Below are 8,172 nucleotides of genomic sequence, written 5' to 3'. Positions count from 1 at the left end.
CATCTTAAAAGGTACTTTACAAGAACTTGTCCCAGCCTAAGCAAACAGAGAAAAAGAAAGAAATGAAAATAAACAAGTAATAAGGGGGAGGGGGAGAGAAGTAGGAAAAAGAAAGTCCAGTCTTCCCTTTTTCAGAGCCAGAAATGCTAGTCTCAAATAAGCTTCCAGAACAGTAGGGGCTCTCCCCACAGATATTTGAGCCCTTCAGTTGACTGGAAGTCCCGCTCCCCACACTCACTCTCAAATGAAAAACCAAATTATCCAAGGCGAAAATTCTTCCATTATTTCCTTCATCACACAGGGCAAGACCACCACCCGTCTGGACAAAATGTATTATGGTGTCCTTTCAACACGCAGTTTACCAAAATGTCTCCAGAGATCCTTGCACATAGGGACCAGAGTTCAGAGAAGAATGGATCTGCAGATACAGTACAAAGAAAAAATCAAATGAACCCCAATACATGCAAGACTCCCAAAAGGGATTAAGCACTCAGGGTTGCTTAGAATCAGTCTCTCAAAGGCTGGATGAGGTCACCTCCATCTAACATTAAGAGACCCTCCTTCCAAGAGCCTGGGCCATGATGCATATTCCCTTTCCATGAAGGGGGGCCTCCACTCTGAACCTATGTTAGTTCTGGGGAAATCTGACCTCTAATGAGAGGGGAATAAAGTTCCTCTTTTATCAGATCTCTTCAAATAATGAACATTTATTATTAAGTGCTCAATATGTGCCAGGGATTGTGCTAAACTCTGGAAATATGAAGAAAAAGAAAAAGAGTCAATTCCTATCTTTAAGGAGTTTACATTCTAATAGAGGAAGACTATAAAAGGAAGCTGGAAAGGGAGCAAGGCATGATAGAGAAATCTGGATTACAGTCTGGTGAAAGGTAAAGAGGTGGCTGCCAGCCTGGATGACCTTCTCAAGAAGCCTTCCAATCAAAGGGGCTGCAAGGGCAGATGGTACTTATGGAGTATGAATTCCAGAACTGAAGTGCTCTTCCAGGATGAAGAGGCTTCTGGGACATGCTGGAGAAATCTGGATTGTAGTTGTAAAAAATAGACTCGAATACAGGACTACAATCCCCATGAGCCTTTGCTCCACTTCCCCAGAATGCCTTGTAATCTCACCTGGGCTGAGATAGAGAAGGTATTTAAGCTGATTCAAAGGCTTTTGAGGGTCTTGGACTTCCGTTTTGGGGCAGGCCTGGCTTTTTTTCATAATGTAGGTGAGGTTGTGTCTAGGCCTCTCTATGGCCTGGACACGTGTCTCTTATCCTGTATTTTCTTTAATCCTTAATCTTCAATAAACCTTTAAAAAATATAATACTCCTTGCAGAGAGAAACTAATTTCTACCTGCCTCAGATGCCTCAGTCTCCCCATCTCCCCTAAATTTTAACTGTTACAAGTCTGGTAAGATATGGAAAAGTAACCCACCTTTCTAGTGCCTTTGAGTCAAATTAAGACAAATAAGCTTAAGGCTTAGTTTTTTGGTTCTGTCTAGGTTCCCCCAAAGAGGGAAGTAATAATTAGTACTCAATATGAATCCAACATGGCACAGATATTATTTTCATATACACAAAAAAAGAAATGCTAATGGACACAAAAGACTCACAGGGGCACATTGACAGAACAGCTTAAAACAGGTTTCAGTAACTACTATTATGTATGTTTCCTTGGAAGGCTAATCAAAATTTACTGGGACATTAAGCAGTTTATGGGACCGCCTAAGAAAGGGCCACGTTTCACCTCAGCTCTGCACTGTCCAAATGATTCCTGGTCCATGTCTTCTAGAACAGAGCTCTTCTCTTGTTGATGGATATCTTCCCCAGTTGCCGAGGACTCCTCCCCAAGCCACCTTCACAGTCAGCTGTGAACAAAAGAATGCTATGGTAGAGCGTGGATGGCATCCACTCTCAAATCTGTCACTTCTTACCTGTGTTTATAGCTGTAGGCAAGTTTTTTTTTTCATCTTTGAGTTTCAATTCCCTATTTCTAAAATGGTAATAATACAGAGTAGAATCTCTTTTTTTTCCTATACAACCAATACATTTCCAAGACCCTTTGTGTAAGTTGAAAATCACACATAACAGCAAACCCCATTATTTAATTAGTTCTTATACAAACATACTTAGGCGCTTTTCTTAGGCTTATCAGAGCTATCAGCATCATGACTCTTTTACTTTGGGGCCATTATTAATAAATAAATAGCATTAATGGAACAAAGAGAAGCACTGCTCTGAAGGGTATGTGGCTTGTTACAAGCAAGAACTCTGAACAAAGACTGATTCAGAAGCTAATTCGGCACAAAACAAGCTAACAACTCACTAATGCTTCTCACAGCGAGAATGAGCATGAAATGGTGTGGATTTAGTGTATAATTAAACTTTTTTATTTTAAGTATTTTTCTGCCTTTATTTTTTTATTGCTAATCACGTATACCTGGATTCTCTTGTGTTGAGTTCACATAAAATGAAGTCCTACTGTACTTGCCTTTTCAATTCCACTGAGGCATTGTGAGAATGTGATGGAATAATGTACAAAAAGGGCATTATGCCACCAGGAAAAAAGGTCAGCTGATCATATTGTGAAATCAAGGATGGATGACCGGACACCCAGGTGTTCCATTGGTATCCATGAAATGTCAAGGAAACTAGAAAAAAGCCCCAGCACTTTGGTCCCTCCTCTATGGAGGATTTGTGGAAGGACATTGACAAGAGATAGATAAGATAAGATTTCAGGATGAACTAGTTTAGTTTGCATTCTTGATAAGAGTAGTCCCATGAGTCAGATTACATATCCATTGACGTAGATAAGTATAAATGCAAATTCCATTTCTCCTATTTTGACCTGCAGATGTCCTAATAAAGGTCCTTTCACTTGCTTAAAATAGAAGTCTGGCCAGGGACACAATTAAAATCTCTATTACTTTGGAGCCACTCTTGAAATCTATGATAATTCCATCTAGGTCCAACTAATGTTAACTCCTCAAGTATCTTTAAAGAAGTGGTTTTTCAAAAAAGAAAAACAACTGCTTGATCACATGGGTCAATGGGGATATGTAATTGAGGATATAGGCTCTAAACGATCACCCTAGTGCAATTATCAATAATATGGAAATAGGTCTTGATTAATGACACATGTAAAACCCAGTGGAATTGTGCGCCTGCTGGGTGGGAAGGAGGGGGGAGGAGGAAAGGGAAAGAGCATGAATCATGTAACCATGGAAAAATATTCTAAATTAATTGATTAAATAAAATTTTAGAAAGAAAGAAAGAAAGAAAGAAAGAAAGAAAGAAAGAAAGAAAGAAAGAAAGAAAGAAAGAAGAAAGAAAGAAAGAAAGAAAGAAAGAAAGAAAGAAAGAAGGAAGGAAGGAAGGAAGAAGGAGGAAGGAAGGAAGAAGGAAGGAAGGAAGGAAGGAAGGAAGGAAGGAAGGAAGGAAGGAAGAAAGAAAGAAAGAAAGAAAGAAAGAAAGAAAGAAAGAAAGAAAGAAAGAAAGAAGAAAGAAAGAAAGAAAGAAAGAAAAGAAAGAAGAAAGAAAGGAAGGAAGGAAGGAAGGAAGGAAGGAAGGAAGGAAGGAAGGAAGAAAGAAAGAAAGAAAGAAAGAAAGAAAGAAGAAAGAAAGAAAGAAAGAAAGAAAGAAAGAAAGAAAGGAAAGAAGAAAGAAAGAAAGAAAGAAAGAAAGAAAGAAAGAAAGAAAGAAAGAAAGAAAGAAAGAAAGAAAGAAAGAAAGAAAGAAAGAAAGAAGAAAGAAAGAAAGAAAGAAAGAAAGAAGAGGTTTTCTAAGGAAGAAAATAAGATACTTGGTGGAGATGTTTAATCTATTTAAGAGGGTTATGCCTTCGGGGGCTTTAAACTATTAAAAATTTACTTATAAGTGGTGCTGCAGCTACAAATGGATCTTGCTAATTACAAATTAATTTTAAGTAAGTCCAATACAAATTTGAGGGCCATTCCCATCCCCATTCCCACCATGCATTTAACTTTAAAGAGATTATTTCAAATCAAGCCAAGGAAAGCCTGTGAAAGACAAACCTGTGGTACCTTTTTAAATAAGAACTAGGTAGCCTTTTTTTCTTTTTTTCCTATCAGTAGCCTGGGGCATCAACTTGGAAATAGCTGTCCATAAATATGACTGGAAGTGACAGAAGGAATAAACTTCATTTCTCTAAAAGTACCCACTCGTTCAGAGTTTTCAGGAGTTCAGACTGGCCTTTTGCCCAATTAATCAGAACTGATGCCCTTCCATTGTAACTGAATCTCAAAATACTATGTACTGAGATCAGAATTAATGAATCACAATGAAAGCCTCCAGAATCACACCCTTACAAACTCAGATTTAGCTTTCCTCTTGCTTCAAGTAAATTTGGTCCCAAGGTGCTACAATTTAAGGAGAATTTTGTACTAAAAAAAAAATTCATCTTGTTTCTAGACTAGCTCAAGGTACATGCAGGAACAATTTTGTTTCCAGTGCAGAAATCCATTTCCTCTTTACTATGTGACAGGTTATAATGCCCACTGGGGATTGCTCTGTTTTTCACATATTCAATTCTCCAAATGGTACTTGATTTTTGTTTTTTAGGTGGAAAGATATTAAATATCACTGGAAAATCTAATCCATTCTCTCAGTGCTGTTGTCCAGATGTAAGTCTTTGTTAAACAATACTTTTGAGATGGTCTATGAAAGTAACATTATGGTAATAAAGAACTAGGGAGTTGAACAACAACAAAAAAGGACAAGCTACTGTTTCTAAGCATCCTGGAAAGGATGATGAATTTGAAGAATTCATTTCAATTTCAAGATTCATGAATTTGAAGAATATAAGAACCAGGTTAAATTATGGCTCTGAAATTCTGTAACCCAGGGCTTCTCTTTCATACTTCTCTAGTCCTCAGTTGCCTCATCTGTAAAAATGTTAGAGCTAGACCAGATGATTTCTACTAGTTCTCAGACTATGATCCCATGATCTCTTTAGCAGAATTTTGCTCTGATCAAAGAGTATTAAAAATTCGTGAAGTTGGGCAAAGGAGAAAGTCATAGTATTTAGGGTTGGAAAGAACTTTGATGATCACATAAACCAGGCTTTTTTGCTTTATAGTAAACAAATTGAGATGCAAGGGCTATAAAACTGTAGATCTCTTGATTCAGTAATACCACTGCTAGTTCTATATCCCAAAGAGGAAAAAAAAAGAAAAAGAAAAGTGACCTATACGTGTAAAAATATATTTATAGCAGTTCTTTCTGTAGTGACAAAGAATTGGAAATTGGGAGATGCTCATCAACTGAGGAAAGTCTTAACAAGTTGTGGTATATGATTATGATGGAATATTATTATGCTCCAAGAAATGAGTAGGATAAGTATTAGAAAAATCTGGAAGAACTTAAATGAACTGATGCAAAGTGAAATGAGCAGAACCAGAATACTGTGCATAGTAACAGCAATACTACATGAGGATTAGCTGTGAATAACTTAGCTTTTCTCAGCAATACAGTGATTCAAGACAATTTCAAAGGACTCATGAGGAAAATGCTTTTTCAACTCCAGAGAGATAATTAATGGTATCTGAATGCAGATTAAGGGATACTATTTTTCACTTTCTTTATCTTGTGTGTTTTAATCTGCTTTCTTCTACAACATAACTAAATGGAAAGAGAAAAGAAAAAAGAAATTGAGACCCAGAGATGTTAGTGACTAGTCCAAGGTCACATAACAAGGAAGAGGGTAAGCCAGGATTTAAGCAAAGATCTTATGACTCTAAATCCAAGGATCTCAGATAAATTCTTGATCATTGGAGAAAAAAATTCAAGGGTATTCCCTTATACTATTACTATTCTTTTCTTTTTCTTTAATTAATGATTGTCAAGTATTTACTAGTTTTGTGATCATAAATAAGTCATGTAGATTCTGTGATCCTTGGTTCCACAACTCCGAAATGAGGATAATAATACCTTAATACCTAATTCACCTTGTCATGTAGGTGGCACAGTAGATAGAGAGTTCCTGGCCTAGGGTCAGGAAGATTTGAGTTCAAATCTGTCTTCAGACATTTACTAGCTGTGTGACCCTAGGCAAAACCTTAATCCTCTTTGTTTTTGTTTTTTCAACTGTAACATGGGAATAATAGTACATTTTGGGAATACAAAAAGGAATAATCTTCCAGGGTGGTTGTAAGGATTAAATGAGATACTGAATAGTGTCTGGCATGTAAATATTTATTCCCTTTCCCAATCCTCCTAATTCCAATGAGGTAATATATGAAAAGCACCTTTTAAACCTTTAACCCAATATAGATGTCAGGTGTTATTATTATTGTAAATGATTGATTATATTATCTATTGACTCACATTAGAATGTCCTATAATCCAGCAAGAGGTAGAAGACTTAGAAATCTACCTTTCCCTCCCCACTACCACCTACAGGAAAAGACTTTTAGACCAAAATGTTTATTTCCCTTTCCTTCAGGGAGGCATGAGCTATTGGGCAGTAAATCTGAGAGGGTTTTTTTTAACTCAAAGTAATACTGGAGCCACTGCCCTAGCAAGTAGCACACAGAGGACTCTCTGCAAACAGCACCTCCTCCCAACTTGCACTAGCATTTTGGATTTCCCCTAAGGTTGAATCCCCCATGTTTAAAGTATTCGGTGGGTCTGTACTCCTAAAATCATAGTTTATCAGCTCCCACAAATGTATTCAATTTGCAATAATTGCTAAAAGAACACAATTAAGCTTAAAGCAAAGTTGTATGCTGGAGTAGCACACAGAGCATTTGCATTAAGGGTTTTCCCCCCAAATCTAGTATGGGACTTTTTGCAAAGGATAGCAGCATGAAGATTCCACTCAAGCCCAGTTTCCCTGAGAAATATTTGTTGGCAAAGACGAAAAAGGACGCATGATGAAACAGAGATTTGGTGAAACCAAGCAGAAATAGCAGTGAGCTCTTCTATCTAAGCCTAGACAGTACCAGAGGACAAATGAAGCTTGTAGACAACCTCATCAAAAATACACCAAGGGTTGCTTGAGAATAGAACAATTTCCGGTAGTTGAGACCCAAAGCTAGTGCGTTCTCCCGTTGGAAGCCATCTCAGGAGACAAAATCAACTTGTGGTAGAAATAAAAGAAGCTAGATGGGACCAAGACCCGTATATGTGTCTACGCCTTCCAGGAGATAAAGCCCCAAACCAGGCTGCCTACTCATGATCAGGTGATTGTACAAGAAGAAGGAGATGGAGCCATGGGCTCAAATCAGTTTGGGGTCACAAGAGCCAAAGCCTGAGGAGGCAAAGATCCCAGCTCTAGAAGAGAAAAGAACCCAAAGCAGGTACCCCATTTTAATAAATGCAGTGACTTCCAGGCTGCAGATGGGGACAAAGCCTGAGTCTAGTAACTTCAGGCAACAGCACAAGAGGGAGCCTCTTGTGATTAAAAAAAAAAAATCTCAATCAAGAATTGAGGATGGAGACATGAGTATGTGTGCAATAATATTCCCTGCTGAAACACTCTGGGTTAGAGAGGACCATAAGTCCTGAGTATTTATCTCAGCACTTTTTGTTGTAGCAAAGACTGAAAAACAAGCAGGGTACCCATCAATTAAGAAGTGGCTAGGGACAGCGAGGGGGCAGCCTCAGACACTTCCTTGCTATGTGAGTGACTCTGGGCAAATCACTTAATCCAACTGCCTAGCCTTCACCTCTCTTCTGCCTTGGAACAGATACTTCGTAGCAATTCTAAGAGAGAAGATGAAAAAAAAATTTTTAATTAGTGAATGATTGATGAAATTATGGCATATGAATGTAATAGAATATTCTTGTGCTATAAGATATAATGAAAAGAATAGATTCCATGGACTCTAGGAAGACACATAAACTAGGACAGAGTGAAATGAGCAGAACAAGGAGAATAATTTATACAACAACGCAATATTGTAAAGGAAAACAACTTCAAAGATGGGGGACATTCGTAGATAATCAGGGAAGGAACCAGTGGATAAGGACTCAAGATTAGATCTTAGGGGGCAGCTAGATGGTACAGTAGCTGGTGTACCAGGCCTGGAGTCAGGAGGACCTGGGCCTCAGAAATTTCCTAGCTGTGTGACGCTGAGCCAGTCACTTAACCTTGTTTGTCAAGTCTTTTTCCTTCTGTCTTAGAGTTGTTACTAAGACAGAAAACAAGGG

The 8,172-nt window shown here is 38.0% G+C and overlaps 1 long non-coding RNA gene across 2 annotated transcripts in view; it reads right to left on the bottom strand.

The window, feature by feature from the left end:
* Positions 1-269: 269 nt before the first annotated feature.
* The window catches only part of LOC103102576 (uncharacterized), a 48,498-nt gene continuing 40,595 nt past the window's right edge, over positions 270-8,172 (bottom strand). For both annotated transcript variants that reach the window (XR_461911.3, XR_008916324.1), the window contains 2 exons: positions 1,748-1,868; positions 270-418 (listed from right to left, as the gene is read on the bottom strand). This is a non-coding gene — a long non-coding RNA (uncharacterized LOC103102576). The remainder of the gene's footprint in view (positions 419-1,747; positions 1,869-8,172) is intronic.

This window comes from Monodelphis domestica, chromosome 2 (genome assembly GCF_027887165.1).
Source record: "Monodelphis domestica isolate mMonDom1 chromosome 2, mMonDom1.pri, whole genome shotgun sequence".
Taxonomy (NCBI): Eukaryota; Metazoa; Chordata; class Mammalia; order Didelphimorphia; family Didelphidae; genus Monodelphis; species Monodelphis domestica.
This window is presented reverse-complemented; position numbering and strand designations above follow the sequence as displayed.